General features: G+C 31.8%; 1 pseudogene; it reads left to right on the top strand.

The window, feature by feature from the left end:
- The first annotated feature begins 7,646 nt into the window (after window positions 1–7,646).
- LOC123882395 lies at window positions 7,647–11,000 on the top strand (annotated as a pseudogene).
- The last annotated feature ends 359 nt before the right edge of the window (window positions 11,001–11,359 follow it).

Raw genomic sequence — 11,359 nt, 5'->3', positions numbered from 1 at the left:
CTTTTTGAATGTAGGGTCAACTAATCTCAGATTTCAAATTTAGAATTCAAGGGTCAACGAGACACAATATCATATTTCGTAATCAAGGGTCATCGAGGAACAAAAACCATCATATTTCATGTTTCGCAATCAAGGATCATTGGGGCACAAAGTCATCATATATCATATTTAGCATTCAAAGGTTATCGAGACACAAAGTGATGTAGGAGGATTTCTTCTGTATTTTATTATTTTAGTTAGATTTAGTTTTATTATATTTTAGGTTGATTCCTTATTTTTATATTTCACCTTAGGTTAGTTATTTTTATATTTTAGGTAGATTTGTAATTTTTATTTAGCTAGGTTTGTTATTTTTATTTTTACAATCTTTTAGGAGATTTGTTAATTTTATTTTTCACTCCTATTTAAGCTAAATTATTGTAGCCTTGAAGGCAGTTTTTTGATTCAATAAAAATTCAGAGATTTTTCTCAAATTTGGTGGATTCCAAATTACTCTTTCGGTGGACTCCGAAACCCTATTTTGACAAGTTTGTGTTTGCGGCTTGTCTTTATCCATTAGGTTTGGCGTTTTGCTAACCTAGCGCTTCCGTACTGCGTCAGTTGGTATCAGAGCAGGTTTCTCCTGTTCTTTTCTAACGTGATCAGATGGGAGATCAACCAGTGACGAAATCAGAGTTTTACGGTGCCATGACGGCTTTAACCGCGGCCATCACAGCTCTGACACCACAGGTGACAACGTTATCCAACAACAACCGAAACTACAACAACAATAGAAACAGTAACAACAACAGAAACGGCGACAACAACCGCAACAACCCATCTACTAATGACTCGAGTTCTGAGGATGAGGAAGTTGTGTCCGAAAAGGGAGGTGAAGAGAATCCAACTAGGATAAAAAAAATTGTCTTGTGCAAGTCTGGCGATCCACAACTTGATGTCGACCTACCTGTGGCGGCTCCGTTTAGGCCAGATGTATTTGTGCGAAATCCGGCAACAACCTCACCGCCACTAGAACCTCCGGACACTAGGATGCAGGCGGCGACTTCCATATCAGCAAAACCTCCGCATCACAGCCGTCACATTGAACTCAAGGATTTGCTTATAGATCGGGTTCAATTCGGATTTTACCTTAAATCTTATGGTTTAGGCACTAGCTCAAACATGTTAACTGAGTTGGGTCAAATACCCTTTTGTGATAAATTTCAAATTCTATGTTCTATCTTTGAGCAATGGAACCCCGGTGGTTATTTGGATGTGTTGACACGAGACAGGTCCTCTCACTTAATTCAATGGGATCCAGGAGGGTGGTCTCTTGTTCATTGGAGGAGTCAACCTGCAAAGGAAGCTCTTTATCAAGACGAGAACTCGGGGTCGAGTTCTTTTGAGGTAGAGGAGTCTGATGTAGGAGGATTTCTTCTGTATTTTATTATTTTAGTTAGATTTAGTTTTATTATATTTTAGGTTGATTCCTTATTTTTATATTTCACCTTAGGTTAGTTATTTTTATATTTTAGGTAGATTTGTAATTTTTATTTAGCTAGGTTTGTTATTTTTATTTTTACAATCTTTTAGGAGATTTGTTAATTTTATTTTTCACTCCTATTTAAGCTAAATTATTGTAGCCTTGAAGGCAGTTTTTTGATTCAATAAAAATTCAGAGATTTTTCTCAAATTTGGTGGATTCCAAATTACTCTTTCGGTGGACTCCGAAACCCTATTTTGACAAGTTTGTGTTTGCGGCTTGTCTTTATCCATTAGGTTTGGCGTTTTGCTAACCTAGCGCTTCCGTACTGCGTCACAAAGCCATCATATATTATATTTAGCATTCAAGTGTCATCAAGGCACAAAAATCATCATAAATCATATTTTAAATCCAAGGGTCGTTGAGGTAAAAAGCCATCATATTCCGTACGTATTTCTCATTTAAGGGTCATAGAGGCCATAAAAACCACCATTGATCACATTTCGAATTCAAGGCTAATCAGGGCATAAAGTCATCATATTTCATTTCCAAGGGATATCGAGCCACAAAGCCATCTTATTTCATATTTCGCATTCAAGGGTCGTCGAGGTACAAAAATGATCATGTATCACATTCCACATTCAAGGATCATCGAGACACAAAGCCACCATATATCATATTTCGCATCCAAGGGTCATTAAGGCAAAAAGCCATCATATTCTGTTCTCATCTAAGGGTCATCGAGGCATAAAAACCATCATTGATCACATTTCGAATACAAGGGATATCGAACCATCATATTTCATATCGAAGGGATATGGAATCACAAAGCCATCATATTTCATATTTCGCATTCAAGGGTCGTCGAGGCACAAAAATGATCATATATCACATTCACTGATCATTGAGACACAAAGCCACCATAAATATCATATTTCGCATCCAAGGGTCATTGAGGCACAAAGTTATCATATATCATATTTATTTCACATTCAAGGGTGATTGAGCTATAAAACTATTATATATCATATTTCGTATTCAAGGGTTATTGAGGCACAAAGTCCTCATATATCATAAGGGTCTCGAGGTATAAAAACCAATGTATATTACATTTTAAATTCAAGTTTCGTCAAGCCACAAAGCTACCATATATCATATTTTGCATTCAAAGGTCATTAAGACACAAAAATCATCACATATCATATTTCCAATTATAGGGTCATCGAACCACAAAGCCATCATATTTGATATTTCACATTCAAGGGTCATAGAGCATAAAAATCATCATTAATCACATAAGTCATATAGACTCAATATCTTTTTGCATTCAAGAGTCATCCAATGTCTCAAGATTTAAGAACAAAATCATCATATTTCACATCCAATGTCTCAAGATTTAAGACCATTAATCGAAAATATAAAAATGTGAGCATCTATTCTCAAATATCATATTTAGCATCTATGGGTCAACGTGGCACAATACTACCCTTCCAATTATCATTATCATCTTCCATATTTCAGTACTTTAAAAAAACCCACGTATCATATTCAATAACAAAATTTCGAAACCCACACCACAAAATTTCACTTGATACATTTTCTACTTCTACTAAAATACAACCGAGAGAGAGAGACCTTACCATAGCATGTTGGAATTTTTTATTTGTCTTCAGAACAGATGTGTCGCAATGAACAATTGAATGCTTAAATTCACTACCATCAGTATTCATAAAAGCCAACGAGACTGTATCAAATCAAATAAATCTAAAGGAACGCAATTTAACAATACATTCATCAAATTTTGTTACTCCACCGTTTTAGGGTTTTCCAGTACAGAGGAGGGAGGGAGGGAAAGGGATCAGCCGGCGGAGGAAGCGTACGACGGAGGAAAGTAAAAAAACCCTAAAAAGGAGAAGAAAGTAGATTTTCGAAATCAGAAACTGCAACGGACGGAGTGAGAAATGGAAACGAAGAGATGAAGATTCTGAAAAGCGAGAAAAAGGGAATAGAGAAAAACAGAAGTTTGATGAAAGTGAAGTGAATGAAAAGTTAAATTTGAATTTGATGGTTTAGGGTTTTAAATTGTCTCTCTAACGGTGAGTTTAGTTTAATAGTTTGGGCCTAATGGAAAAATAAATACTTTAATATCTACTTTTTTTTTATAAATTTTTTAAAATTAATAGAAACGTTAGCATCTTATTCCGTTAAGCATAAGAACAAGAGTTTGATTTTCGACCCATGCATACAGAAAAAAGGACAAAACTTAGATACAGTCCTTTAGCTGCTGTTTTTATGGTTTCCGCTTAAAATTCGACACCTGTCCCAATCTACCACACAACTTAACTTTGTTTCAACTTTTAAATAAAATTTCTTTTTTAGTTTTTATTTAACCCTACTTCTCCATTCTCTTTCTCTGCTTTCATCACCTTCCCCTTCTTTTTCGATTCACTACTCTTGACATATGTTTGAAGTAAGGCTTAGATACAATATCAACATCAACTATGTTGTTGAGAATAGGAGGCGGTAGTGCCGTGAGAAAGAATGATGATGAGAAAAACTAACAATCAAGCAATTGAGAAATTTATGTCGGTCGAAATCCCAAATGAAGAAGCGAAGGGGGTGGTGGTTGTTCAGGGAGTAGACAGTAAGGGTGAGGACGGAATGAGCGAGAGAGAGTGATGAGAACTTGGTGGCATGGAATCAAAGTTTTGATTCAATGATTTGGGAATCGTCGAAGAGGTTGAAGATTTAAGTGAACAAGGGAGAGGTTTTGTTTTGACGTGGCTAGCTTCACATGGCTGCCATGGTGAGAGCCTTATTTCTGGCGAGGTTGTTACACCGTCACAAGCCAATCCTGATCCTCATTAATAGGATACCAGAAACAGAGAAACAAAATTGATTTGGAACTCTTATGCAAAAAATAAATAAATAATTGATTTGGCATTGGCACTGTGTGATTCTGACTAAAGATAATTAACGGCATTAAAATGAGTAGTGGATGGGTACACGTGTCGGATTTTAATTGGAAAACAGCAAAAACAGTACATATGGTACTATATCTAAGTTTTGTCTTAAAAAAAATTCAGTTTAGTGGGAAGAACTCATCTTATGTGCCTTACAATTCTCCTATCAAGATTAGTTATCACTAATGGTGATGAAAACTTCATATCAATATGATGATGACAAAAAAATGTTAAGAACTTTATCGTACACAAAAAAATAAAAATTAGGAACGTGTCACACCCTTTAAATCTAATTACGGCAAAGTGATTTGTTTCCTAAAAAAGAAAATGATTTGTGAAAATTTGATATTTTAATGTTTTTATTTTGGTTTATAATGAAGCTGATTATTAAATTAAGAACTTCTAGCATATTATCGAAAGAGCGCTGCTATATGCAGCGAAGCCTTTATCCACGAATTGAATAAACTACTATATTTATTATTTACTATATCTTAAAAAACGACAATGCTATCTTAAAAAACTAGCGCATGCATTTTTACTTTCTTTTGGTCAAGTTTACCAACAGCTTTTGAAGTTATTGTTATTTTTATTAAAAAAATAATAAAGAAATGAGTGATATTTTGGTCCGGAATTAAGGCTGGTAATGAGTCGAGTTGAGTTAAACTCGTCTGAGCTCAACTCGATTCGATAAGAATTGGTCCAGCTCAGAACTCGGCTCAAGTTCGGCACGAACTCTTTTTCAGCTCGAGTTCGGCTCGTTTAAAATTCACAAACAATTCGGTTCGTCTCATTAAGTCAATTTTTTTGTCAAAATTTGTTCTTTAACCTTTTAATCTATTTTTTTTAAAGAAATATCAAATATTAAATTAAAATAAAATTCATCTAAGTGTATACCGGATAAACACGTACAAAATTCAAACTGGCATAAAACACCAAGCTTTAATTGTTGAACTATTTGCGAGAATGTTCATGAGCCAAATGAGCTAAAGAAAATGTATGTGTAATTATATTTTCTTTTTGTAATTATGTTTTTTTTTTTGACTAAATGTATGTGTAATTATATGGATACCAAGTTATCCGTAATTATATAAATAAATAACATTATATAGGACTTGAGGTGACTACATGTGTTGCCTAGTGGAAACTAAATCTAAACGCACTGCCTAATGAACAAAACGCACAATTATGTGAAATTGTCGTGAAATAAATTTCGCTAAATCAAGCATTTTTCTTACCGAAATCACTCATCGTTACATTACATCAAACCTAATAACTTTAATATTTTAATTTTAATTAGAAGCGTGTGACATATTAAAATTATTTACTTTTTCATAAGTTTTTTAGGGTGCTATCTTTTTTTTTTTACAATTTATTTAATAAATAATTTTCGCTTCGCCAATTTTTGTAAAATTAATTATTTTTTAGGGTTAAATTTGTTTTTGGTCCCTATAGTTTTTCATAATTTTTGTTTTAGTCCTTGGAAATTTTTTTCCACACTTTTTAGTCCCTGAAGCTTTTTCCGTCAAGGTTTTTAGTCTCTACTTTTAATTAAACTATTGTATACTTTCACATTTTTGAATTCATGTTTATAATACTTTGGAGAAAAAATGTGGTCCTTTTATAAGAAACTTTGACTAATTTTCAAATGTTTTAAATGTTTAATTTCAGTTATTCCCTTATTTATTATGAGAGAGAATATTAAAAATAATTAAGTTAGTTGAATTAAGAGTAATTAAATAAGTGTATATATGGAATAAACTTAAATTTATAAAAGTATTAAATGAAAATAACTATCTACAATGTACTTCCTTAGTATGTGTAATTTTTTCAAAGTGTTTCTTATAAAAAGGACCGAAGGGAATATATCATATAAAAATTAGATTTTTTTAACATAAGATTTTTTTTTTGAACAACAAAAGCTTATATATATATAGAACAAAATGGAACAAAGTACAATTAGTACTAAACTCACTATTGGGGAGGAAGTACAAGAGACATAAGATGAATTATTTATGAATTTTTATGTGTAAAAAACTAAAAAGTTCATATTTAATTCATCTCTCGTTAAAAAAATTTAAACTTTTGTAAGAGAGATTCATATAATGTACTAAACACGAGCGCTGAAAAAAAATTAAAATTTCGAATGATATGCACGAGTTGAATTAAAAGTATGGACTAAAAATATTGGCGGGAGAAATTTCAGAGACTAAAAAGTGTGAAAAAAATCTTCAAGGACTTAAACAAAAATTCTGAAAAACTATAGGGACCAAAAACATGTTTAGCCCTATTTTTTAAAAAGGATATTTTCTTTCCAATGAAAAATGTAAAAAAGGTATGGGTTCTGCTAACATGTGCCCTAAGGGCACATTTTAAGGTGCATTTAATTAACTAATATCTCATTTAATATACTTCAAAAATAGCAATAAGCAAATTTATTAATTAAAAGATATAGTTCACTATATTTATTACCTATTTAAAAAAATTGCATAGACAAAATATGATACTTGCCAAATACTTGATGTATGATCACACGTTTGGTCAAAAAAAAATTTGCTACAAAGCTTTTTTTTTTGTCAAACCTTTTTTTAAGTTGAAAAAAAAAATTAAATTATAAGTAAGTATTATAAAATTCTAAAACATATTAGCAATTCAAAAGCTAAAATAGTACTAGCAATCGTTACCATTACAACATAATACTATAATATTCGGTCTTGTTCACCGAGAAAAAGCAAAAAATACAAGTCATCATTAATTAAGTAGTATTACCAGGAGTACTATAAGCCTGATTGTTAACAAACAAAAACAAAAATTGGAATCATATAATTATGGTTGTATAATCATGCGCGTCATCATAAATTAAATTTGGCAGCATATAATATTTTTTCTTTTCAATTCTTTTAAATAGGTAATAAATATAGTGGACCATATCTTTTAATTAATAGAGTTGATTATTACTAGTTTTAAAGTAAATTAAATGAAATATTAGTTAATTAAATGCACCTTAAAATGTGCCCTTGGGGCACATGTTAGCATTTGCCAAAAGGTATATTCTTAAATTAATAGTCAACATGAAATTATGAAGAGTTGATGGAAATACCATTTTAATTAAAAAAAAAATTGTGAACATTTAAAAGTTCACATTCTCATTCACTTCTAATTCAATTCATATTTCATATCTTACTTTACTCCTTCAATTCATTCATCATATATTGAAAATCGTTATGATTAAAGTCAAACACTCTCGTGTAGGACCTCTAAAGCCGTTGTTGCCAACTTCAGAGACATTGATCTTCACCTTGTTTGCAGGCTCGGTTTTGGGCCAAGGCAACCAGGCCTCCAGCCCAGGGCCTCAAAAGAGTTGGGGCCTCAATTTTTTTTTCCATACTCATCATTTAAAATAAAGGTTTAGTATTTGTTCAGACAATTAATTTCACAAAAGACTCCCTGGTTCGTTGGCGCGTGCACCTGTCTAGTATTTAAGACTTCAGGGTCGTGAGTTTGACTTCCCCTTGGAAAATTTTTGTTTTTTATTTAAGGCTTCTATAATGAATTTACACAACTATTATTGTTTATTTTATAAATAAAAACACTCTATAACTTGGTCGTGAGTTCGACTTCCCCTTGGGACAGTTTTGTTTTTTCTTATTTAAGACTTCTATAATGAATTTACACAACTATTATTGTTTATTTTATAAAAAAAAACACTCTATAACTCTGACAAAAAAAAACTCTATAACTTATAAATAATTTGACTACTTTATTTATTTTTTTCAAGAAAATTATATTGATAAAGAATTATTTTCTAAATTTAAGTTGTAATTTTTATTAAAAATACTACCAATATTTCTTTTTAAAAAAATTGTATTTTTATTAATCGTCCATTTTTATTATTTGTCCCGAAGCCTCGAAAATCTCGGAATCCTGCTTGTTTGTGACCTTCACATTCCTCGTTATCTTTCTCATTCTATATCTCTCCGTATTCCTATACCCAACGACCAGCTTAACTCCATATCCCATAACACTCTCAGGATTCTCTTCAAATCCACTACAACTCATCTCTTTCTCTCTCCCTCTCTCTCTCATTATAATATTATGTGCAGAAGCAAAGATGGTGTAGGAGAGCGTTGGGTTGAAATTATATCATGGGAGCCTAGCTAGACTGTTTTTATATCATAATTTTCTGGTCAGTTTTTATGTTTCATAATATGATTATGAAATTATAATTGAAGTACAAATGAGTTTTGTTAATTGTTATATATGCATCAGACATTGGAAGGGATCACATATTGTAGTTATATTAATTTACTTTTATTTTCTTAAATTATTATTGCTCTTGTGTCTATGTGTTAGTGTTGTGTTTAGAGTTTATGTCTATATTAGTGCTTCATTTGTTGTGTTCATTATTTTTCTTCATTCCACGTATCAGTTGGGCCTCTTTGTATCAATTTTTTTAAAATTATTTTTTATAATTTAGCTATATTTGTGTGTAAGTTTTTCCCAAAAGTTATTTTGTTAAACAGATGATTTTTATGTTGAAAATGAATTAAATTTTGAAAAATCAATTTTAATAGAAGAGAGAAAATATCACAATTTAATTATGGTGTGATTGGTGTGTATACTTTTTCAACAATATTAATGAAAAGCAATTTTAATAATTTCTTTCAATCATGATTTATTCTTTTTTAAAATTCTCCACTCAATAATCTTCAAAAATTATTTTAGTTAGGGTATTTTTGGATGAAGGGTTTTTTTTTTTGAAACATTGGATGAAGGGTTTTGGAGTGGAGTGTTTATTTTATGTTTTTTTGTCAAGTATTCAAGTGGTTAGAAATTCTACCTTTAAGGTGAAGGTGGTGAATAAGTGAGGTGTTTCGGGTTCGAACTTCAACTCCTACATATATAATGTAATGTTCCTACCAACTAGAAATAATAAAAAATAAAAAAAAATTGTTAGTAGTTGTAGTCGTACTGTTAGTTTAGATTTTAGAATTTAATTGGATAGTGTAAACGGTTTTATTTGATAAGTGGATGATAGTAGCAAGTAGTACTTTGAGAGCTAGTATCGAAGTATTTAGTCATACGAGTCAAGAGGTGACACATTAGTAATTAGCTTATTCCAAAGGCTTGAATACAATTGTACATATGTTTGCTTATTTACAGGTGTGGAAGGTATTCTAGACAATTCATTCTAGATCCTTCATGATATTTCCTAATAGAAATTTAGTTATGATTTATTGTACTAGCTAATTGATTGATCTGAACAGACAAAAGAGGAATGTGAACATCTAATCAATATAGCCAAGCCTCATATGCGTAAGTCAACTGTTATTGATAGTGAAACATGAAAGAGTGTGAACAGCAGGTTAGATTTTACTTTTTCCAATCCCAAAATTCTATATCAAGTGTCATGTGGGTTCAATATGTTCAGGACGCTAAAATCATTGAATCTGCAATGATGTCAAACCTTTTGTTTACAATTCCTCTTGTATTTAGTGTACGAACAAGCTCCGGAACATTTATCAGGAGAGGACATGATAAAATTATGAGGAATATTGAGAAAAGAATTGCTGATTTTACTTTCATACCTGCAGGTGTGTTCTTTCTGCCTTTTGTGTCTCTTTTTTTTCTTCCATTGTTCATAAAATTTAAGTTTGATGTCCCTGCAAATGTTCCTGCAATATGTAGAGAATGGTGAAGAGGTTAATATTCTCCATTATGAAGTTGGACAACATTATTTAACTCATGCCGACTATTTTTCGAATGAGGTTAATACTAAAAATGGCGGTCAACGCACAGCAACAATGTTAATGTACCTGTAAGTATGAGTTTAGTTTTCATTCATTGTCTTCTTGGATGCGAATTTATGGTGTGCACTTTCTATATTTTGATGGTACAGTACAGTTCAACTGTTGAAGAAGGCGGCGAGACAACTTTCCCAAGTGCCAAGGGAAATTTTAGCTTTGTGCCTTGGTGGAATGAACTTTCTGATTGTGGAAAAGAAGGACTTTCAATTAAGCCAAAGATGGGCAATGCTATACTTTTTTGGAGCACGAAGCCGGATGGAACTTTTGATCCATCCAGTTATCATGGTTAGTTTCGGGGTTTTGAACTCTAAACCTTCTTGTTTGTATTTCATCAGTGTCCCTCTCAACAACTGAAAATAAATTTACAAAGCTATCTAGATGTGATAATTTTCAGGTGTTTGTCCTGTGATCAAGGGTGATAAGTGGTCATGTACCAAATGGTTGCGAGTCCAAATGGAGTGATCGATTCTAGTATTTGGCCAGAATCAATAAGAGAATGTAGTATCTATAGAAGCATGACCATGCACCAAGACACCAACAACACCAGCTCTAACGGCCTCTTGGCTTCCTAAGCTTCGGTGACAGAGTTAGACTTAAATTTTTCGAACGGCAGTACCGGAATTTGAAATTTTTTATAGGTCACCAAATATGTGTGGGTGCACGCGGCACGCCGTAAAATGAGATATCAAATTACACTGTAATATTTGTGTAATTTATATCGCGCTAAAAAAACATTGAAAAAATAAAAGGTTTATTCGACTCATTCATTAAAATGTTATTGAACAGACTAACATTAACAAAATGTTACATCAATTAAATTTAATTCCTTTTATATATAAATAAATATATGTGTGTTTATGTTTAGATATTATTTACCGTATATGCAAATCAAAAAGTGGTGTGTTGATATATGTTTGACTTCAATTGAATATATAGTATTTGTCTCTCCAATGAAATGAAACCATGGTATGAGTACAATACCATTGCTACATATAATAGCAAAAGTAATGACTTTGAGCAAAGAATGTCGCACACGGAAATATAAGCTAGAAACAAACAACACTACCCACAGAGAAATAGCTGCAAGAAAAAAGAAAATAATTTAATATTAACATATTTAAAATATTTCA

Source organism: Trifolium pratense, linkage group LG4 (assembly GCF_020283565.1).
Source record: "Trifolium pratense cultivar HEN17-A07 linkage group LG4, ARS_RC_1.1, whole genome shotgun sequence".
Classification (NCBI taxonomy): Eukaryota; Viridiplantae; Streptophyta; class Magnoliopsida; order Fabales; family Fabaceae; genus Trifolium; species Trifolium pratense.
Note: the sequence above shows the minus strand (reverse complement) of the source record. Positions and strands in the feature narration are given on the sequence as shown.